This window comes from Sorex araneus, chromosome 2 (genome assembly GCF_027595985.1).
Source record: "Sorex araneus isolate mSorAra2 chromosome 2, mSorAra2.pri, whole genome shotgun sequence".
Lineage (NCBI taxonomy): Eukaryota > Metazoa > Chordata > Mammalia > Eulipotyphla > Soricidae > Sorex > Sorex araneus.
In genome coordinates this window covers 298,015,982-298,041,241 of record NC_073303.1, presented here as the reverse complement: position 1 = coordinate 298,041,241, position 25,260 = coordinate 298,015,982, and positions in this window count along the sequence as shown.

The following is a 25,260-nucleotide window of genomic DNA, read 5'->3' as shown; positions in this document are numbered from 1 at the left end:
GCCAAAGAACATTCATGCTCAACAGGTTCCTGAAGATATATTGATCATCTCTTATTTGTAGGGAAAAGTAACTCAAAATAATGCACTATCACCTCACACCTCTAAGAATGGGTATCATTCAAACACAAGAATGAACAAACGTTGGGGAGTGTGTGGGGAGAAGGGAAACCTTACTAACTGCTTATAAAAGCACAAGTTTGTGCAGCCATTATGGAAAGTAATATGGGGATTCCTACAAAAGTAAAACAGAAATTATATACAATCCAGTTATCTCTCTTCTACGTACTTACAAAAAATTGACAAAAATTATAATTCAAGAAAATAAATCTGGATCTCAGAATGGGGGCGATACTGGCGTGCTCTCCGCTGAGATGCGACCTGGATTGCCGCACATTTGTGCAGCCTCTCTGCTGCTGATTGACCACGATCCGGAGGCCAGCTAGACTACTTTTGGTACCAGCAGCTGCTTGCAGAAATGTCTCTAGACTGTGAATTAAGCCATAGCCCCATGCTGCCCCAGGAAGGGAAATGATGCAATTTCTAACATAAATCTCCCTGGACTTAATTACTAAAATACAAAAATCCTAAACCGTGGCAGCTCTCGTGGCTGCATGACTTCATATCTCTTCATTCTCAGCAATGGAAAACTAATTATCAAATGCTTCCTTTTCAGCAGGGATGTTTTTTGGGGGGAAACTCCAACAACAATAGTGAGTTTTGTGTTGAAATATGGAATGTAACCAAGGTAAAGACAAAGTGAAGTGAAATTTATCACTACGCAGTCAGGGGTGGGGGCGGGGGGGTGGGAGGTATACTGGGGTTTTTGGTGGTGGAATATGTGCACTGGTGAAGGGACAGGTGTTTGAGCATTGTATAACTGAGACATAAGCCTGAAATCTTTGTAACTTTCCACATATAATAAATAATTTTTTTAAAAAAAGGAAAAGAAATCTATCTCCATTATTAATGAAGCTTTATTTCAACAGCAAATTTAGAAATATCCTACATGTCCATTGTCTGAATAATTATAACAAGAATGTGATATCCATAAAATAAATACATACATAGCAATAGAGAAAGATGAAATTCTGAAGTTCTGACAATATGAATAGATGTAGGGGGAACTATGTTACATGAAATAAGTCAGAAAATGACCCACACTATGTGATCTCTTTCATATGAGGTGCATAAAGAAAATGAATAGATAAATAAAAAGGTTTTGATCATAAGACCAATTACCAGTTACCAGAAGAGTAGAGAGAAGTCAGTTGAATAGGTATGGGCATTCATAAATTTGGACAAAAATAAGGCATATGTTGATTCAGAAGGTTGGGTACCTAAAACTTATGTAATAGTTAATGTGAGGTTAACTCAATACGTAAATAACTTAAAAAATATATCAGGTACAAATTTGAAGATAGTGAGTTTTGTGATCTCATTCATATGAGGTGCATAAAGAAAATGAATAAATAAATTATCTATTCAAGTTATACATAAATAACTTAAAAAATATATCAGGTACAAATTTGAAGATAGCATCCATATTCCACCACTAACGCATCCACTCATATTCTTTTCATTCAGAAGTTATAACTTGATCCTAAGTGTTTGACAGGCATGTCTCCAACTTTTATCATTAACTGCAAACAGGATTCTGTGCACTAATAATTTATGGTGAGCCCCTGTGAATTATGGTCCATCTCAAATTGAAGATAGATTTATAAATAATTTCACTTTGAAAGTAGACATTTCTTACCATTTGGCATCAAAATGTATTATCTGTCATTTCAAAGATCATTTAATATTTTCTACAAAGTTCAAATTAAATTAGATTAAATCTGTAATACCATTCATCTAGAAATGTGAATTTCTCTATCATTCCTTTTCAATCATGGTTGATACTTTAAATCCTCTCTTTTCTGTTCCTCACCAGAAACTTTAAAATTTGGTACAGTTTTAGTAAAAAGAAAATGAGCTCGCCTTTTGGAATGCTTTTGTCTTATCACTGGAAGAATGAGAATTTCAGGAGTTATTTTTCTCATTTTTCTCATAAATAGTTTTGGTTACAAAATTTTCTATTCAAATGTAAAGAATTTACAAAATAGTAAAGGAATTAATAAAATTCCCTTTACTATTTCCTTACAAACAAGGCAATGAATGAGAGAGAGAGAGAGAGAGAGAGAGAGAGAGAGCAAAGAAGGTAAGGTGCTTGCTTTGCAAGCAGCTGACACTGGTTCCATTTTCAACATGACATCTGTTCCCCTAAACCCCTCCAGGAGTGATCCCTAAATCAAGACAGGAGTAAGTACTCAGAAACACTTTGTGTGAGGCCAAAACAAAAACAAAACTAAATAAAACCAATAAAAAAAATAAGGCAATGGGGCTGGAGTGATAGCACAGCTGGTAGGGCATTTGCCTTACACACAGCTGACCTGAGTTTGATTCCCAGCATCCCATATGGTCCCCTGAGGACTGCTAGGAGTGATTCCTGAGTGCAGAGCCAGGAGTAACCCCTGTGTATCACCAGGTGTGATCCAAAAAGCAAATAATAATAATAATAAGGCAATAAGTTTAAAATTCTGTATACACCTTCACAATCATTGGATCACTTGACCCTTAAGAGAAAAACTCCTTAAGAAGCCTGCGGTGGGGCTGGATTTGGACCTTTTTCTGACTCCAAAGTCAAGTGTGCTTACTTTGTATGTGAAGGACACATGAATACCTAAGATAAAGAAGAAATGGATGATCAGAAATAGGAGTTTCTGATAAAGGTCTATAGAAAACCAAGAAGAATCATATTCCATTGTTAGTTAACACCAATCAGAATATTTTGGCACTGGACAGGCAGCCCTAAAAATAATGGGAACAGGGAGATCTGTGTCTGGGCAGGACAGAATCTTGACACAGTAACAACACAGTGAGAGAAGAATGGTCAAACTTGGACCCAGCTGAGGGTGGCTCTGAGCCACCTGGATTTAGAGGACAGGTAGATCACATCCACCTGCTTTTTAAGGAGCAGAAGCTATGCAGGAATTTGCTAGCTTGGAACATTCCTCCCTGCCTGTTTCCAAGTTCCATCCTTAAGCTGAGCAAACGATCTTCCCCCCTCAAAGGTGGGGTCTCTCCACCTTTCTGGTTATTTAGAGCTCATCAGATGATCTTTTCTAGGAGGCAGCCTGTAAAGTATTCATTTCCCCCTATCACTTATCAGCTAATGAAAATAAACAGACAAGGAAAGATGCTGTGTATATGTTTCATTTGTCTCTATCAGTTATCAGCTAATGGAAATACGCAGACAATTCGAATGCAGTTTAGCGAGGTCAACCCACTAGCAATATCTCATTCTTGGCTTTGACTCCATCAGGATATATTTGATATTTGGAATCCACAATATCAAGAAATTAACAATTGGACCCAGAGAAAAACATATGCTGTTTTCCAAATTTGTACAACAACACTTACAAATTTGCTTTGGAACTATTCCTCAGATTGAAGTCATGACGTTTAGCTTAAGAAAGTAGGAGTGAGTGAGCCAAATCTATGAAATCAGAGGTTTATAGGGATAAAAGAAAATACTTTCATCTCCTCTCCAAAAAATTAAAATCCAGTTTTCTGAGCAATTCAAAAACATGATATATCTTATAGTCTTCAGTCATAAGAAACCTAATATTCAACATGTAATATGGGCTTAGTGTGTACTTCATATTTTACATATAGTAATTAAGTTAGTTTTAGCTTATTATAGGAATCGTTATTTTCTTAGTTATTGATTGGCTGAAGCAGGGAAAGCTAGTGTACTATAAATAAATTTCTATGTATTTCCTCATTCCAAATTAATTTGCACAACCTAGCCTCTTAGATATAAAGGACCATTGAGATTAAAGTTCACTGTTGACAATATTAACTCCTGACAAAGTGTAACATTGCAGACTAGTTTTATTGCAAATTGGTGATAGAAACATCTCACTATTTAATGAGAATAGGTGTTTCTTTTCTTGGTAGAGAAACTTGTTTGGGAAGCAGTTGCTTAGCAGGTGATTAATCTATTCACCGTATTTGCATTTGAGTTGGGCCATAAGAAGGTTTTGTTTCTGGGTTGTTTTGTTTCTGCTTTTGTTTTTTTGGTGAGTGAAAAAGAAAGTGAAGTTGTGAGCCACTTGTTAGGAACAAATTGTTTCTCCATCTGAGAAGGGAGTGGGGTTTCCCAATTCAAGGGGTTCTTAACTATCCTGTGATATAAAACCACCCTCTGCCCAGGACCACTATACTGTTAAGCAAAGATTGACCTTATAGTGGGCTCTTATTAAAATTTGGGAATTTAGTAAACAGGTTGAGTAGTTTTATATCATTATATCACTGTCATCCCATTGCTCATTGATATGTACGGGCAGGTACCAGTGACGTCTCCATTGTGAGACTTGTTGTTACAGTTTTGGGCATATCGGATACACCATGGTAGCTTGCCAGGCTCTGCCGTGCAGGCAAGATACTCTTGGTAGCTTGCCGGCTTTCTGAGAGAGGGGTGGAGAAATCAAACCTGGGTTGACTGCATGCAAGGCAAACAAGCGCCCTACCTGCTGTGCTAACCATTCCAGCCCAGTTCTATATACATTTAGAAATAATGTTACCCAAACCTGGAGAGAGTTGGAAACTACGTAACCTCCTCAGGAATCTTTGAATGCAGTGTAAGGAAACTCTAGACCTGGGAAAGAGAAAATATAAAACAACCTAGTGGAATAAGGTTAGAGTAATAAGGAAATCTTTTAATGTTGTATAGAAAGAGAAGAAGAAGAACTTGATGAAAAGGTATGAGTTTCTAAGCAACAATGTGTGGCTGCTAAAAGGACAGGCTTGGAGGGTGGTTGGGAAAATGGGGACAATTGTGGAGGGAAGGTCACTCAGGTGGTGGAGTTGTTGTTGGAACATCAAAAACTCATAACAACTGCACTATGGACAAATTTGTAAACTATGGTGCTTAAATACAGTAAAAAACAACAACAACAACATTCATTATTAATTGTATTCAGCAATATTGACTCCACTCTGGGTATTGCCTCTTTCTTAATAGTGTCTGTAACACAGTATTAGCCTCCAGCTACCAGAAATATCAATACAAAGACTTTAGGCCTACTCAATATTGGTAAGTAATAACTAATGTATAAAGGTGGTGGTTGTTTGGGAGATATATCTATCTGTGCTCAGGGTTTACTCTTGTCTCTGTGCTCAGGGATCCACTCCTGGTAGTACTTTGAGAAACATGTGATGCCAAGGATTGAACCCTGGTCAGCTGTATGTAACACAGTTACTTTAGCCACTGTAATCTCTCTCCCACCCTCCCCAGAGAAAGTCTCTGCTTATTTGGCCTCAGGAAATTATTGTACTGGAGGGAAAGCAAAATCAAAGATGCACATTTTTAAACTTATTTTGGAAGTGTCCGTTTATTATTAAACTTTGGATCCTCTGAAAAACACATCTCCAAATTAGATCTGACTGTATTGGGTCACTCAGAAATGATGGTCAATTATAAATAGAGTTGTTAAGAAGAAGATTTTTTTTTTTTAAAGGACCATTATCAAGGATCACTGTCCCATGGAAATGACTGGGATTATCGATTTAACTGCATGGAGGAAAGAAAGGGATTTAGTTTTCAGTGTTATTCTTTTTTAAAAAATTTTTATTTTATTGAATCACCATGACTAAAGTTACAAAGTTTTCAGGTTTAAGTCTCAGTCATATAATGATCAAACCCCCATCTCTTCACCAGTGCACATGTTCCACGACCAAGAACCCCGATATACCCCCCTCCCACCCTCACCCTACCACCTGAGTGGCTAATGATCTTCACTTTACTCTCTCTATACTTTGAATACATTCAATATTTTAACAGAGAAATCACTATATTATTTGGAATTTTCCCCCAACAATCAAACCTGCTGAAAAGGCATCATTTGATAATTTGTTTTCCATTGCTGAGAATGAAGATTATATGAGCTGTCGCAGCCACGCAGTTTTGGATTTGTTATTTTAGCTCAGTTCACAGTCTAGATGCATTTCTTTTTTTTTTCTTTTTGGGTCATACCCGGCAATACATAGGGGTTATTCCTGGCTCTACACTTAGAAATTACCCCTGGCGGTGCTCAGGAGACCATATGGGATGCTGGGAATCGAACCCGGGTCAGCAGCGTGCAAAGCAAACGCCCTACCTGCTGTGCTATTGCACCAGACCAGCCCCCTCTAGATGCATTTCTATAAGAAGCTGTGGGGTACCAAAAAGGGTTAGTAGACCTCCCAGATCATAGTCTTTAAGGAGCAGAGGGGCCATGCCGTGCACTGCTACTCCGGATCTCATCTGGGGGGAGAGCATGCCGGTAACACCCCCATCCCATAATCTCTTGTGTGCCATGTCACTGCAAGCTCGTACCTCTGGGTTGTGAGTTCTAGGAGATGGCGGACCCCACGTGGGCGTTGCTGCTGCCATTCAGTGTTAATTCTTAAGCCTGACTTGAGGACAAGCAAATCAATGCAGAGTTCTGATAAGTTGCTTTTCCTGACCTCCGACATAAAATACAATTTGTAGACCATTAAGACAGGGCTATCCTTTCTGTTTTGTTTTGTTGTGTCTCTGTACCTGGCCATGTTCAGGACCTACTCCTGGCTTCATGCTCGGCAGTTGTTCCTAATGGTGCCCAGAGGATCATATGGTACCAGGGAAAAGCACACAATAATGGAACAGTGAGTGCATTTTCTTTACTATGATAGCTTTCTGGAGCCACAGATCAGCAAGCGGGGCCTTTGCCTTGCACATGGCCAACCCAGGTTCGATTCCTCCATCCCTCTTGGAGAGCCTGGCAAGCTGCCGAGAGTATCCCGCCTGTACAGCAGAGCCTGGTAAGCTCTCCGTGGCATATTCGATATGCCAAAAACAGTAACAACAAGTCTCACAATGGAGATGTTACTAGTGCCCACTCGAGCAAATCAATGAAAAACGAGATGACAGTGTGACAGTGCTATGATAGTTTTCATTTTGTCAGGTTAAAAAATTGTCAGCACAGTTTCAATTTCTTTGATATTAATAAGTCTATTCAGGTATTCTAGATCTTCTTGGTTCAACTTTGGGAGATTATAGGAATCCAGGAATTTATCCATTTCTTCTAGTTTCTCTTGTTTTGTGGCATACAGTCTTTTGAAATAGTCTCTGATGATCTTTTGAATTTCTTTGGTTTCTGTTATGATGTCCCCCTTTTAATTTCTGATTTGGTTTATTAGGGTTCTCTCTCTCTCTTTCTTTGTGAGACTTGCTAGTGGTTTATCAAACTCTACTACAAAGTGGTAATAATTGAAACAGCATGGTACTGAAACAAAGGCAGAGCTGCAGACCAATAGAATGGGGTTGAATATTCTGACAGCCTCCCCCCACCAAAAGATATAATCGTCTAATCTTTGATAAGGGAGCAAGAAATCTGAAGTGAAACAAGGAAAGTCTCTTCAACAAATGGCGCTGGCAAAACCAGACAGCTACATGCAAAATATGGGTTCAGATCTCTACCTAATACTGTGTACAAAAGTCAGATCAAAATGGATGAAGACCCCAACATCAGAACAGAATCCGTAAGATACGTTGAAGACAAGGTTGGCAAAACCCTCCATGATTTTGAAACTAACGGTATCTTCAAAGATGACACACCACTGGCAAAGCAAGTGGAAACAGATAAACAAATGGGACTATCTTAAACTAAGAAGCTTCTGCACCTAAAAAGAAACAGTGACCAAAATACAAAGACAGTCTACAGAATGGGAAAGAATATTCACCCAATACCCATCCAATAAGGGGTTGTTATCAAGGATATTCAAGGCACTGGTTGAACTCTACAAGAAGAAAACATCCAACCCCATCAAAAACTGAGGTGATGAAATGAACAGAAACTTTCTCAAAGAAGAAATTCGAATGGCTAAAAGGCATATGAGAAAATGTTCTACATCACTAATCATCAGGGCGATGCAGATCAAAACAACTATAAGATATCATTTCACACCACAGAGACTGGCCCACATCCAAAAGAACAAAAGCAACTGCTGTTGGCATGGATGTGGAGAGAAAGGGACTCTCCTTCACTGCTGGTGGGAATACCAACTGATTCAGCCCTTTTGGAAAACAGTATGGTCGATTCTCAAAAAATTAGAAATTGAGCTCCTATTTGACTCAGCAATACCACTCCTGGGAATATATTCTGGAGAGGCAAAAAAGTACAGTAGAAATGACATCTGCACATGTATGTTCATTGCTGCACTGTTTACAATAGCCAAAATCTGGAAAAAACCCAAGTGCCCGAGAACAGATGACTGGTTAAAGAAACTATGGTACATCTACACTATGGAATATTATGCAGCTGTTAGACAAGATGAAATCATGTTAAGTGAAATGAGTCAGAAAGAGAGAAACAGACATAGAAAGATTGCACTCATCTGTGGAATATAAAGTAACAGAATGGGAGTCTAACACCCAAGAATAGTAGAGATAAGGATCAGGAGGTCTGCTCCACGGCTTGGAAACTGACTTCACATACCGGGAGAAAAGGCAGCTCAGATAGAGAAGGGAACACCAAGTAGAGGATGTTGGGAGGACCCATTCAGGCTGAAAGATGCGTGCCAAAAGTAGACCATAGACCGAACATGATGGCCGCTCAATACCTCTATTGCAAACCACAACACCCAAAAGGAGAGAGGGACCAAAAGGAAATGCCCCAGCACAGAGGTGGGGTGGGGTGGTGGGGATGGGGGTGTGGTGGGAGGGATGCTGGGACCATTGGTGATGGAAAATGGGCACTAGTGGAGGGATGGGTACTCGATCATTGCATGACTGACATGCAAGCACGGAAGTTTGTAAGCTGTAATTACCTCACGGTGATTCACTAATAAAAAGAAAACATAAAAAAGTTGTCAGCACATTCATTTCTAATTTCAACCCCATAATGATTAGTTTAGGAACTCTTTTACTGATACTTTTGTTATAAAACCCAGGATTTTGAGAATGTGTACTAGATTCTCAATAAATTTTTTTCTGAGTTTTTGAGGCAAACCTGTGAACTACTTGTTCTTATTTATTTAATTGAAGATTTAAATTTTGATGAAAAATTAAAATAAGGATTTATCCTATGGAACTCTGACATAGTCTGTACAGATCTGTACATATTCCCTTGAGCCCGGGAGGCAGAGATACCCACACGAAGAAGGCTAGACACCTATTAGTTAAAAGGATCTTCCTCTAGGATTGTAGATATCTTCATTTCTCCTCGTAATATTTCTTCGTATGGATTTATCTCATTTAAACTAGACTGAGGGGCATACCAGGAGACACCTGCCCAGGGGGTGCAGGCATTAATGGTGCGAAGGCATCAAGAAGATAAATTAGAAGCAGGAGTCAGATAACTCATTTTCCACCAACAACTAACTAGGAAAATGTAAAACCGTATTTCTTCTGCCAAGAATACATAGAAACAACCCCGCTTGATGGTGCCTATCTGTTCTGTTGAGTATTCTGTGCTATCTGAGCAGCAAATATAAAAATTGCATAAGATTGGCCATTAAGGATATTAACACATATTTTTACTCTCCCAATAGTAAATCCCTAAATGCAGTTCACAGAACATTTTCTGGCTCAGAAAAATTGACAAAGAACGCTCTTGAGGACCACAATAAGGAAAAGGAAGAAAACTTTTTCTTTTTGTCTTCAAAATACTGAATATACTCCAGTCAATAAAAGTAAGTTTAGTGTGTTCCTTGCTCAGTGTTTATTTTGAAAAATTCCATTTTCTCTCATCTCATCTTTCCTGGATAAAGTTTCAATAGTTAAATCTTGTTGGTTTAATAGAAATAAAAGTATTTCTCAGTCCTGTCCTAAACCATTTATTTCTAGCAAGTGGATCTCCACTTTTATAAGACTTGATACATCTAGACCAGCTCACTTTGTTGAAGCCACATTCTTTTAGAACCTTAAAAGCATGCATTTTTTTATATACCATTTATTATTTTTTGGCCCTGTTTGAACAACATAAGCAACAAGAACATCAGCAAAACTGCTAAGAACTATAACCGATAGAATCGGTAAGTTCAAAGGAGTAATTGGTGCCCACTGGACACAGATGCTACAGCAACTCAGAATTAGCAATGTGAAGATTATAAGATTCAATCAGAAGTAGTAAGGCTTCTTCCCTCACTTTTGCAGTTAAAAAAATAAATTAAACTAAAGGCATCTGTGAAAATTATTGAGTTTGATTGCAAAGTAGAGAAAACTTACAAATATTCAAAGAATAGAGTACATGCAAAGAAATATGGCATGTGATATCTTATGTGCTGGTTCATTCACTCAACGATATCAGGGATGCAGAATTTCTTACTTTCATGTTCTGTCATTTTCAGCGAATGCATTTTATCCTCACATTCAAAGTTCATGATTATCATGTGTCTGTTATTATTTAGATAGCAAATTCACCTCTTAGCTAGGAAGTCAGAAGTGACAGCATCCATCCCAAGATTTCTTCTCTTCGTTAGGAAAGCAAAAATTTTTCTAGACCTACCCCCCCAAAAATTTATACTTGAGTCTTACTGGCCATAGCAGTACCACACAACTGCTTTTGGCTACAAGAAGCAAGTTTCACTGGAATCAGGTCTGCTATAATTGGCTGAGAATAGACTAACCCTCATCCTTGAGTATACTTGTCATCCTCAAGTCAGGATTCTATTATGAGGGTGAAAAAGATCAGTCAAGTTAGTAGATAATTAAAAAGGTCTGCCACTGCCCTTGAGCAGTGAGAAGTAAGGTGGAAGTAGAAAGTAGTTATCTCATAATTAACAAGATCTCTGAGTAGACACAGAAAGTATTTTTAAAAGTATGCTAGAGAAAACAAGAGAGGAAAGAGACTTTTAGACAACCAAGGGTCTGGGCAAGAGCTTCTAATCTATTCATTCTTGCAAGTAATAGACCATGTTTTAAATTCAAACGGTCAAAGAGAAGATAGAAGCAAAACCTACCTAATGTGGATATAACAGAAGTGGCTCTGCTTTTTTTTCCACAACAGGGAAAATATTCACACCTATTTCTTCTGACCACACCTACGTCCCTTCCTGAGAATTTTCAGTTCACTTTTCTTTGAACTTTAGATCCAAAGACTGTTGATAATTTTAGACTATTCAGCAGAGCATTCATTTTAAGAACTTGGGCTATTTTGAGGATCAATAGAAAAAAAAGAGGAAAAATCCACTCTTTCATTTATATATTTCATTTATAAATTTGAGACTGCAAATACAAAATTTAGAGAATGAAAAATACAGTCGAATTTTTTCTTCTAATATTAGGGTCACTGTCCATATATATTTTTTTCACAGTGAAAAATTAGTAACAAAAGAATATGTAGTTGTACTTTTTAATTCCTAGGATAGGTGCATTTTTTCATAGCTTTTTGAGGATGCATATTAGTAAAATTGAAACTTGTTCTGAAATATGATCATTTTGTATCCTTATGAATTGGTGAGGTAATATCTTCCTTTTTCTTTCACTTAAGCTATAAATAGTGCTTACGTACTCTGAGTAGAAGGGTTTCCAGCTAATAATATAACTTTAATGCAGCAAGCAACTGAGGCAGTAGGAGATAAAAGTAAATTAAAACTTTGTCTCACCAATTGAAAAAAGATTTTTTCTTTTATTCTGACCCTTATCCTTGTTTAATCTCATGTTTTTATTTCATTTTCTCCTCCTTCAGATGACCATTTTTTTTATAGTCAATGGAAAGTGTGAGAGTAGCTCTCGGTTACGGTATATTCAGAATTCTCAAAAGAGAACCCCATCACATAACAGGGCAGCCCTGTTTGGATCATCAATCCACCCTCAATGAGGATATATAATATTCCTAACAGGTGGATACTGAATATGGATATGAGTATTTCCCTGTGGAGAGGGGAAGAAGTAGGGTTTAGCTTACCTAAAACATATGGAAAGGATGTTTCCCAGAGAAAAGATAAACTATTAGTCAAAAAATGTATTTTGTCATTGTCACTGGGGAAATAAGTATTTTATAGAATCTAACATCTAAAAATGGATGGGTATTTTATATTTTCTTTTCAAAGTTGTCTTTTTCCAACTCTGAGGAGAATCAATTGTAACCATTACTAGGAAGTATTAGAAAGACTTTGAAGACAAAAACTTCTCAGTAATGTAGATAGTATAATAATATCTGCAAGCACTGAATGACATTTTGATGCAAGCATTATACTAGGTATACCTTTTATTGCCATGTAATATTTACATTCTTTTAATTGGGGTAATTTTATTTTATCAATGTTGAGTGCTTTTCTCAAAATTATGCAGTTAGCTAGTAGAAAACTCTTTTAACTTTAAAAGTCTACTCTTAACAACAAGATTCATTATTATGAGCTGGTTGAAATCTATTCACAATGTCTGAGATGTTCAGAAACATTGTGAAATGACCATATTGTTTTTCTCTTTATTCTTTTTTATTTGTGAGCAGGGCACACCCAGTAGTACTCAGGGGTTATTCCTGGTTATGCATTCAGGAACTACTCCTGGTATTCAGGAGACTTTATATGATGTCGGGGATCAAACTCAGGTCAATCATTTGCAAGGCAAACACACTACTCCTGTACTATCTCTCTGGCTACTGTTTGATAGAAAAACTAATAGCTAGAAAAGTTTTTCCTAGCATAAGTTTAATCTGTCTCTTCATAAATCATAAATTATATGATTTATGATTTATCTAAAAATTATATTTATGATTTATAAATTTAATAAATAGTTGAGAATGCCTGCTACCATATTATTTATCTAAATTGATAAAGCACTTATCTTCTTGAATAGTTTAACATTCTTATCATCTTTGAAAGCATATTTGTTGAATTTGAGCTCAAACTTTGTCTAAATTTTCTCAAATATGAAATTGGTGAAAAGTAATGTAATGTGATTTTATCTATTAAAAATTCTAAAAATAAGTTAATTTCATCTTCTATTAGGATACGTACAGTAGAATATTAGTAGAATCTTGGGGATAGGTATTTGAAAAGTTACAATATGACTTTAAAAAATTAATCTACAGTACACTATACTGTTTTTTCAGAGTCTCTTCTGGTTGTTGCTGTTGCTCTTGATTTTTTTCAAATTTTTGGGTCATGCTTTCCTGTTTTTAGACAAGCTTGGCTCTGCACTCTGCATCATTCTTGATGATGCTCAGAGGAGCCAGTCAGCTGCATGCAAGGCCTCACTCACTGTACTGTCACTCCAGGTGCTTAAAGTTTCTTCTTTCCTATCATTATTTAACAATCAATAAATATACTTTGTTATTTGCATGAGACATTGGCATGGAAGTTGGAAAACTGATAAGTAAAAGTACGGGATGTAATAGTTCAAAGAACTAGTCTGAAAGACAGATGTATAGATACAAATCTAAATACTGTGAGAGTGCTGAATTGAGGTACACGCAATTATTTGGGGGATCCACAGAAAAGGCTCCCCACAGAACTCAGTCAATCAGGATTGTGTTGGGAGAATAATTAGGAAAGCTTCCTGAAAGGCATTATACCTGATGGGAGTTTCAAAGGATAAATATACACAGCAGTTTCAAGAAAGGAAATAGGTAAGAGTTCTTAGAAGAGTCAACTTATATTAGTTCTTATAGCTACCTTAAATATCTAAAATAGAGGAAAGTAAGTGAATTGGAGAAGGCATTTAGAACCCAAAAGACTACTCACAATTTAGAGTGGAATGTGGCAGAGAAACAGAGGGGATTTGATTAGAAGAAATGCTTTGATTTCATCTTACCAGTATCAGTAGAGAACATTTTTGAATCTCGCTTGACTATAAGTAGAGGGACTTTGCCATCCAAAATAACAGCAAACATAGCATGTAGTCCAAGATGTTATATGAGAAATGAACAGTTAACTGGGCATTCTAACAGATAGTACCATGAGCTCTTTACCTTTTACACTCACAGTGGATCTTTATTTCACCTCATAAAAGATATAGGTGATACCAATGTGGATTTTGGCTGCCAACTGTAAGAACACAAGTTACAGGACCATACTCCAACAAAGAGGAATAAATTCTGAAAAAAAAGGCCGAGGGCAAGGAAAGGCACAGCTATTTTAGATTCCTTAGCATTTTTTCCTTTCTGACAAAAAAAAGTGTTAATACCCCTGGAAGACTATTAATAGCAATCTTTAATGAAGAAGGGGAAAAAAATAGAATCGCACATTTCCTCGCTGTACTTAGGGGAACACTATGTTAATGCCCTCTTAATATAAATAGAACACTCAGAAACAGTATTTTCTTATTTATGGGAACTGGAGAAGACAATCATAAATCTTCAAGATTTGGGTCATATTTACAATTATGAGATTAAAATTGAAGAGGAGGTTATTTTATTTGGGGGAGATAGGGGTAAGGCCACAAAGTCTGAGCTCAGGGCCTACTCCTGGTCTGTGTTCAGGGATCACTCAGGGTGTGGGGAACCATGTGCAGTGTTGGGGATCAAAACAGGATCTGCCACATTCAAGGCAAATGCTTTACCTGTTGTTCTGTCTCTCCAGTCCCTATGAGGAAGTTATTGACATAGAGATGTTAATATATAGGGAAAGTGTCTGAGAATCAATACTTCTAGATATATCCTCACTAGACTTGACCCAGAAAAATGTTTAAACCAAGACCTGGGAAATGATATGCAGTTCATCATACTTGGACTGGCAAACATCTCCCTCTAGTTCATTGTCATGTTTCATGATACTCCACCCAGGCCACTTTTTTTCTGAAAACACACTATATGTGATTTAGGTTGTTTATCTACAATAGTTTTTCTTGAATATGATGGTGATATTTGGTGATTATAAGAACATGAGTTATGATCTGGACACGGAACTTTGCTCTAGATAAGCAATGCCTTATCCTTTCCCCCTTCTTCCTCAAGAACAGTTCAGATGACTATATATATATAATATATATACATATTATATATATAATTTTTAAAGGTGCCCAATTCTCTCATATAGCATGTTGAGGAGATAATTTTGATAGACCAACTGAACACAAAGAATCTCTAATTCTCAAAAATCAGGGTTTCTAAATGAATTTCTATTTGAATTGAAATTCAAATCAAAATCAGAATGATATTTCATCTCATATACATGAAAATGAACTCTGTAAAAATATTAGAAACAAATGTGGTAAGGTGTTGAAAAAAAGGAACTTTTTTTAAATTGTTGCTGAAAATGTAATCTGGTGCCACCTCTAAGAAAAGGTTTGGGCACAACACCCAAAAAGAGAAAGCGAGCAAATGGGAATGCCCTGCCACAGAGGCAGGGTGGGGTGAAGGAGACAGGGTGGGGATGGTGGAAGGGATGCTGGGACCATTGGTGGTGGAAAATGGGCACTGATGGAGGGTTGGGCACTTGATCATTGTATGACTGAAGCATGAAAACCTGTAAGTCTGTAACTTTGTCTCACAGTGATTCACTAATAAAAAAAGACAAAAAAATAGAAAAGGTTTGGCAATTCATTACAAAATTAAAAATGGAAATTCCGCTTGATCCAACAGTACTGCTACTAGTCATTTATTTGACTAGTATGAAAGCATTATTTTATAAAGATGTTTGTAAACTTAACTCATACAATATTATTCACAGTAGTCAACTAATAGCGATAAACCTAACTGTCCATCAATAGATGATTGTATGAAGCTGTGGAGTATATATACTTCATGGAACACAGTTCTGCCTTTAAAAAAGAAAGTGTTCTTTTTGGGATGATTGTACTAAGTGAAATAAGGAACTTAAAGGAAAATATAAAGGATGCTTTACCTTGTATGTGGGATATGAAGTGTTAAAGCAAATGAACTGTCATGAATAACAAAAATCATCTGGACTTAGTGAAAAAGTAGTGTTATGAGAAGGAAAGGGAAGATGAGGAAGTGGGGAAATAGAGGAATCATTTGGTGGTAGAATGGCAACAAAACTTTAGAAGTGGGAGTGATAAAAATTACACAAATAAAGGTGTAAGGTGTAATGGGAACAGGAAGGAGGTTGGGGATTGAGCACAAAGAAGATACTCTTTAAACAAATCTGAGTTGTGCATCCTCAAAAGTCCTATAAAATCAAAAGTACTTTGCCATGTTAACCTCCCACTACTTACAACAGAGAAAGTGAGTAAAATTTATGAGTTGGGAAAAGATAGACCCTTTCATAATACACCAATGGAGTCTAAAAAGTGTTCTTATAAAGTGTAAAAAGCATCAACATAAAATTTATATAATTTGTTCAAATTACAAAATCAGAACATAGAAAAACATAGCTAATCTACTTGGAGAAGTGTTTTGTGAAACATGTAACTAAAAAAGAACCAATACACAAAACATGTAAATATAATGATTTAATTGATGAAAAAAATAGTGCATAAGAGACCTAACCGATGTTTCATATAAACATGCAAAAATATCCAAAGTACCAAGAAATGTATGAAAAATGTTCAGTTTAACAATTGAAAAGTAGAAACTAAGCTCAAATAATTATAATTACAAGCCTTCCACAGGGCTGATTAAAAGAACAAAGTAATATTTATTGGTGATCTGTAGCACAAAAATGAATTCTGTAGACAGTGATGGGGAGATATTAATACCTTGGTGATGGATGTTGTAATATTATATCCTTAAAAATTATAAACATTTACACAGTTATAAGTTTAAAAAAGTGATGATTGGATGATTGTATAGTCATGTTGGAATGGTATGTGATCTCGTGTCTACTAGTATCTGGTAGTGTAGTATAAATGAAATACATTTCATGGTCAAGCAATTTTATATTAGACATATGCAATAGAAACAGAGATACATTTGAACATACAAAGAAATGTGGACATAAGTTTATAGCAGTATTATTGCAATGTTTGCAAATAGAAAAATTCCAAAAGTCTATACAAATAAAGTAAATTTATAAACTGTGGATACTACAGTGGGTAGGGCATTTGCCTCATACACAGCAGACCCGTTCGATTTCTCTGCCCCTCTTGGAAAGCCTGAAAGCTACCGAGAGTATCTCACCTGAATGGCAGAGCCTGGCAAGCTACACATGGCATATTTGATATGCCACAAACAGTAACAACAAGTCTCACAATGGAGATGTTACTGGTGCCCACTCGAACAAATTGATGAGTAATAGGATGACAGTGGTATTTTCAATATGGTTAAATTGGACTCATGTTGTTTGGGGGTTGAGGAAGTCAAACAAACTAGCTTTTTGTTTTTTTTTTAAAGAGAGGTAGTGGGAATTTTATCGGTGTTCTAAGAAATTAGGAAAATGATTGACATGGTATCAGTGGATATGAAAGAGATAGAATGAGGTTGGTGGGGTGCTAATAACTTTTTAAACCTGGGGGGGTTTACATAGGGAGCTTACTTTGTGATAACTCAGTTGTTTATTATTTATATTTATACTATATGTAGATTTTTCTTTAGTAATAAACGTTTAATTTTTTAAGAATTGCATGGCAGCAGTTTGACACTTGGTTGTTAAATAAGTCCCTGCTCTTTAGCCATCCAAAGCTCTCTTGCCAAATGTGATTGTGTTCACAGAACTGACAGAACTAGAGCAGGCATATAACTACACACTTTGGCCCGGGGCTAGCTGAGACTCCTTGACCTTGAGGGGACAGGTGAGAGTTAACTGTTAAATTAGAATCTATATTTTTAAATCTTGACATATGAAAGGGAAGTATGGCTTATTGCATTCCTAAATTAAACGTCATGCCATGGCTTGGTAAAGACATGGGGTGTTGAATCTGTATGAAGCGAACAGAGCTTGACAATGTTAAACTGTATGTATTTGGCAATGACATGAACCGTTTCCCAGTTTCCTGGAAACTAAGGAGATAAAGATGTGTGTGATACCAGGGAAATAATTGGGCCCTGGTGGGACTGAGCTGTGGACGAGGCAATCAGCCTGCTTCCAAAAATAATTTTCAAGTCTCCAAGGTAACATCACATAATCAGTGTTGTTTTTTCTGTCACAGGTTTAGCATAACATAAATATAAACAGATTATTCTAGCTTACAAATGAGACATTTTAAAACTTCTATGGCAATCCACTTAGCTACAAATCATAAATTATTAGATAAGAAGACTGAATTTAGATGCTCATGTCACTTTCAGGGTCAAGTAATACTGCTCTGCATGATATGTGCTCTTTGTCGCTGTCTGTTGCTTACAAACTTTCCCACCTGAAATTTCATCTTCTCTCACTCCACCTTCCCTAAACTCATTTTATGCTCCAAGTGTCACTATTTCTAGCTCCTGAATATTTGATTCTCAAATGTCTAGCTTTTGTGCATACTCTTAACCCTCTGCATTGGAAAGTCTTCCCCTCAATCAGCTATTTATCCTTCAAAACCTTTCTTAGTTCTCAAAGATAAACACCTCTTTCTCTTTTATGACTCCAAACCATTTCTATTCCCATTGTTGATCTTGTCATACCAGATTTTTTCTTCTCTCTTTTAATTCTTAGAACTCCTTGAAGGTAGGGATTATATTTTATGCATCTCTATTCACCAATACCTATCGTTCCAACATGTGGAGCATAAAAAAAAGATAACAAAATATTTACCGAATAGTAGTAAGAAAATTGCTCTTTCACAAACAAACATTATCTCACTCACAATCCTGTTGCTCATCGATTTGCTCGGATGGGCACCAGTAACGTCTCCATTGTGAGGCTTTTTGCTACTGTTTTTGGCACGTCAAATACGTCACGGGTAGCTTGCCAGGCTCTGCCGTGCAAGCGAGATACTCTCGGTAGCTTGCCAGGCTCTCTGAAAGGAACGGAGGAATTGAACCCAGGTCAGCCGCTGTGCTATCACTCCAGCCCCACAGACAAACATGTAAGAAAAAAATTAAATAATTTAAATAATCAATAAGAAAAATTTAAATGTCATTTTTGAACATCTGAAAATTGATAAAAATTCTGTTTTCCATGTTTTTATTTTTTTTTTGTTTTTTTGGGTCACACCCGATGATGCACAGAGGTTACTCCTGGCTCATGCACTCAGGACTTACTCCTAGTAGTGCTCAGCAGACTATATGGGATGCTGGAAATTGAACCCGGGTCGGCCGTGTGCAAGGCAAACGCCCTACCTGCTATGCTATCGCTCCAGTCCCCTGTTTTCTGTCTTAACAATAAACCATTTACACAATTAAAATACCCAAATTTAGATTTGTGCTTCTTATCAAGTGCTTTCAAAAAATTTAGAAATTTTGGCCTATAAATATATAACTAGTGTATCTAGTCATAGAAAAATGTAAATCGTGTTATTATATTTATGCATATATTTGGCATATGTTTATGGGTTTATTTTTAATAAACTATAACTTAAACAAAGAGTCCAACACTAAAGGGAGTAACTTAATTCCCTTAAGTTAGCTTTTCAACTATTGGTCCCTGGGACTCATGGCAACTGAAAGGTGTAGAAATATTGAAAACAACTAGTCTTCTATCTTGGTTATAACTGCTGATCTGTGACCAGTATGCAGGATAGGGGCTGGATGTAAAGAGGGCTGAAGAACTCTGGCTGAAATAGCTGTAATATATGTCTATAGTAGATATACTCCTTCACAACATGTTTAATGACAGAGAAATATTTTTAATATAAACTTACCTCAAAAATGAGATATCAAGGAGGCTGAAGTGACAGCACATCGGGTAGGGTATTTGCCTTGCATGAGGCCGACCCGGGTTTGATTCCCAGCATCCCATATGGTCCCCTGAACACCACCAGGGATAATTCCTTAGTGCAGAGCTAGGAGTGACCCCTGTGCATCGCCAGGTGTGACCCAAAAAGCAAAGAAAAATAAAAAGGAGAGACATCAAAATGCCTATGCATAATCAGTATCATTTCAACTACACAAAGAAACCTAGTATTGAAAGAAAGGGAAAATGTACCAAAGAGATAGTACCACTAGAGAATGAAGCTAAAGGAAATTTTCTTTGCTTTCAAATATTTACTTCTAGTTCCGAAAGTCATATATTAATTTTGTTATCAGAAGAAAAATGAACCCCCCATCAATTTTTCTAATTAGAAGATAAAAACACAAAATAAAAAACACAAAATAAAACTTTAAAATTCAAATTCTATATGCAGAGGGCATGAGCGATTATTGCTAGTTCTGAAACACAGATAATATTTATAAAACAATTCTCATTACTTTGCAGCAACTAGATAACTACAATTTGCTACTATAAGGTTAACTACTGCTCAGAGATAGACTGTGAATAAAAGAATATTTCTAGAGAATGTGAAAACAGATGGTAAGAAAAATCCTCTCACATATTTCCTTAGGCAGGTGCAATAAACATGCTATAGGGCCATGTAACTATCTACAAATTTTGAGGATCAAAAATCACTAGTGGGAAGGAGGGACAGTAGGAAATTGCCCTGAGTGTGGCTGAATCAAGAGTAAAGCCTGAGCATCACCAGGTGTGACCCCAAAACCAAATCAACCCCCCCAAGAATTCATGCTAGTGAATGACAATGTCAGGTTGATGCCTGAATTATCAACTTCAAAAATGTCTTGGTCAGTGGTCGAGCAACTGATAGTGGCCACAGTGGGTAGGGAATTTGCCTTGCATGCAGCTGACTAGGGTTTGATCCCTGGCATCCCATAAAGTCACCAAGACCTCCAGGAGTGATCCCTCAGTGCAGAACCAGGAGTAAGCCCTGAGCACTGTTAGTGTGGCCCCAAACCACATCCCCCCCACCCCACCAAAACGTCTTGTTCATTTAATTATAATCATTTTATACAAAATATGAGTGCATAGCATGTTTTAATGAAAGCATAAATATTGTTTTCATTAAAACATGCTATGTTTTAATGCATAACATTTCTAGTCTTCATATATTTTGCTTACCTAGATTTTATTGACATATCCAATACGCACGGGTAGCTTGGATATGCCAAAAACAGTAACAATAAGTCTCTCAATGAGAGATGTTACTGGTGCCCGCTTGAACAAATCGATGAGCAACGGGATGACAGTGACAGTGACAGATTTTATTGAATAGATTAAGAATCACAATTTACAGACAAATCTTTTCATCTTAGGAAACCCTACAAGACAAAAAAATGCCTTGAGAGTTGGGGCAGAGTTAGAGGTGTGATAAGTTTCTACTATGAGTCTAGATCTGGATCAGAGGCAATTAATTATAGGGATTAGTATTTGTTAAATTGAATTACTTGGATCTTTCAGCAGTAACTTAAATCTTTCCAAGAATAAATTGCCCTAAACTTTAAAACAGGACAAATGAAATAAATGGTATTTTCATTGTTTTCTTCCTACATACTGTTGTGAGGATATTACTTAACTTTAAGAGAGGGTTTTTCTTTCAACACACATATTATTCTTAAGATTACAGTGCAGACATTTATAAAAAAAAAAAACCCTCTTTCAAAATCATCAAAAGATTACAACATCCTCTTTTAGCTTCAAGGACTAAGAGCACTGACATTTGTCTTATCTAGAAAAACTTGTTCATTGATTTTCCTTTTTTTGTTGTTTTTTTTCTTTACCAGTCATACAAACAATGTCTTGTTTGGGGTAGCTCTAAGTGACTGAGAGTTCAAAGAAATAATTCCTAAAATACAAGCTTTGAGAACTTCACTTTTGAGTCATTGTGTATTCCTGTGCTGCTTTTGATAATGGTTATTAAATTAAAGCACAGCCAAACATAAAGCTTGGTACACAAATTTTATTTACAGTTATTTCCTTCCTTCCTTCCTTCCTTCCTTCCTTCCTTCCTTCCTTCCTTCCTTCCTTCCTTCCTTCCTTCCTTCCTTCCTTCCTCAAACATAGTCACAATTTATTTCACCCCTAATTCATGATAGAAGTTTAAATAATTTAAACTCCATACATATTTTTTAAGTTTGAATACTTTAAACCCTACAAATGATAAAACAGTTTGCAATGTATTCTCAAAAATAAATTCAACTATTGTTAATGAGAGCTAATTAGGGTATAGAAATATGTTCACACTGTTTACTGTTCTTTCCCCAAAGTGAGGTCCAATTCTTCTACCCTTAATTAAGAATATGGTGACATGCTTCTAATGAATGATATGACAGAATAACAATTTTAGCTTTTTCTTAATTAAAAAAATATGAAAACACCATAATATACAAAGCTATTCATAGTTGGGTTTCCCAGTACCAGCCTATCACCAGTGTCTTCTGTCTACAGGGCTCTCCCCCACCCACATTCCCCCCACCTCCAGCCTGCCAGCTTAACAGGATAACTTTTAAGTTTGGTTGTTGAAGTTTGGATCTCTTGTTTTCAGTGGCGTTGTTGCTATGATTTTGATATTTAGCTATCCCACTCTTTTACCACCAAAGTACTTGGATACCCTTGATGTTAGATCCTTGTTTCTTTCCTTCTTGCTTTCTTTCTTTCTCTGTCCTGCCTATACTCTAGGTCCAAGGATTAAGGTGCTTGCCTTATATGCTTATTGCAACAGACCCGATTTGATCCCTGGTCTTTAGGCTAATCATTCTATTTCTGACGGAACATTTCTTATTTTGCAGAGACCAGGGATTGCTTCATGCTTTTCCAACTAGGAGTCAAAGACTAGAGACACCCAGAGACACCCTCCTCCTCTCTTTCTGCCTTTCATTTCCTCCCCACCTTCCTGCCACCCTCTTCCCTTTTACAAAAGATCTAACTTCCCTAAAAAAATTCTCAGACAATCTGCCTCCTCCCTGAAGTTTTAGCCCTAGGATTTGTACTTGCTAATCTCTGGATTGCTAACCCAAACCCCTCCCCCAAACTTCTCAGCCTTCTTACATTCTGCATAATTCTGCAGAATTACAGAATGATACCTCTCATGTGGGATATAAAGGCACACAGTACACAGTACAGAGAAACATATTACCAAAGGACACAGAACTGAGTTTACTTGAGGTGGGGTGACAAACTACCGAGAGTCTATTGCCCACTTGGGAGAGCCTGGCAAGCTCCCCGTGACATATACATATTTATATCCAAAATACAGTAACAGATATATATATGTATATATATGTGTATATATATGTGTATATATATGTATATACATATACATATATATATATATACACACACATATGCCTCTCGGAGAGCCTGGCAAGCTATCGAGAGTATCCTGCCTGCACGGCAGAGCCTGGCAAACTACCTGTGGCATATTCGATATGCTAAAAACAGTAACAATAGGTCTTATTCCCCTGACCCAATAAGAGCTTCCAATCATTGGGAAAGATGAGTAAGAAGAGGCTGCTAAGATCTCAGGGCTAGTGTAATAAGAGACGTTACTGGTACCCGCTTGAGCAAATTGATGAACGGGATGACAGTGCTACAGTGCTACTATTTGAGAAACATTTGAACACAACTGTGTTTAATATTGTTTGTGCTTAAGTTGCTGCAGCTAGGTTTGGGGAGAAAAGAATTCCCCAAAAAATATGTCACCTAACTTCATTATCCTTAGGCCACCAGTTCTGTCATGTGTCATTCTGTCAGCTGCTGACCCTGAAGCTTTTGCTAACATGTTGTGAAAAAGGAGACTCAGCATTCAAAATTGCCTCGTCCACAAGCAATCTAAAACCATTTCTCCAAGCTTTAGACAGATTTCAGGGAAGTGATGCTACTCTTTTTCCTGAAAAGTACTAATTTATAGAATCAATTCATTGAATGAGCTAGACTTAGGACATATCTATAGAAACTAGGCTTCTTTTGTTCACCATCCTTTACCCCACCCCACTAGATAATATGTCCTCCAAATTCTGTAGTCTTTTCAGTCACTTTTATATATAGCCAGATACTTCCTTTGGCTCTGTATTTTAAAAAGTACATTTCAGTCTAATAATTAAAAAAAAGAATAAATTTGATAATTATTTCATGAGCACCTATTTAGAATACCTGATAATATTATAGGTTCTGAGGGTTTGAGAAATAAATCAAACATGAAACTCTTATACGATTTAATTCAGGTATAGAGATTGAATATGCTAAGTAAGCACATATTTTATTGTTTTGTTTTGTTAGTTTCTTGTGTGAAGAGAGCTGTGTTTTAGAGGGATTGATGAGAAGAACCTTTTAGTACCCAATACTATTCCAATGGATAAACTTATATTTTATTTACCTGAGAACACCAAAGCTCTAAAGAAGTTCAAGGGTCAGTCACTACTTTACTCTATCAATATCTGTGTCCATATGCTGTACTTCTTTGCCTATTAATTCCAAAGAACTTTCTATACTTTTAGAAAAATTCAACCACTTTTGTACCTACTCAGAGAACATTGTTTCAGTCTCTTTTCTCTTTCCAGCATCATTAGCTTTATACTGCTTAATGGCATGTGGACAATTTTCACCTAAAAAATTCTATTTGAGAGCCAAAGCGATAGCACAGTGGGAAGGGCATTTGCCTTACATGTGGCTGACCCAGGTCCGATCCTCCGGCTTCCCATATGGTCCCCCAAGAACCCCAGGAGTGATTCTTGAGTGCAGAGCCAGGAATAACCCCTGTGCATTGCAAGGTGTGACCCCCAAAACAGCCCCCCAAAATCCTATTTGAGCCCACTTCTATTTCCAGAAGTCACCCCTTTTTTGCCTCCTTCCTATTGTTTGGTTTTGGGCCACACCTAGCAATGCTCAGAGTTTATTCCTAGCTCGGTGCTGAGAGATCACACTGATGGTGTTCAGGGAATGGTCTGGGGTGCTAGGGATTGAATCTATGTTAGCTGCATACAAGGCAAGTGTCCTGTGTTCTGTTCTATTGCTCCTGCCCCAGACTCCTTCTTTTTAAAGTAAAACTGGTTCTTTTTCTACTTTTTTTTCTGGAGCGATAGCACAGCGGGTAGGGTGTTTGCCTTGCATGTGGCCAACCTGGGTTTGATTCCTTCATCCCTCTTGGAAAGCCTGGCAAGCTATTGAGAGTATCTCGGCCCCACAGCAGAGCCTGGCAAGCTACCCATGGTGTATTTGGTATGCCAAAAATAGTAACAAGTCTCACAATGGAGACATTACTGATGCCCGCTCCAGCAAATCGATGAACAGTGCTACAGTGCTACTATTTTTCTACTTTTCTTTCTTTTTTTTTTTACTTTTTTTCTATCTTTGGAGAGACTCTAGTTGAGTTCTCGCCAAAGATTGTTCTAATTTGGCCTCACCTCTGCCATTAAAGTTGAAATGTCATGCTAAATA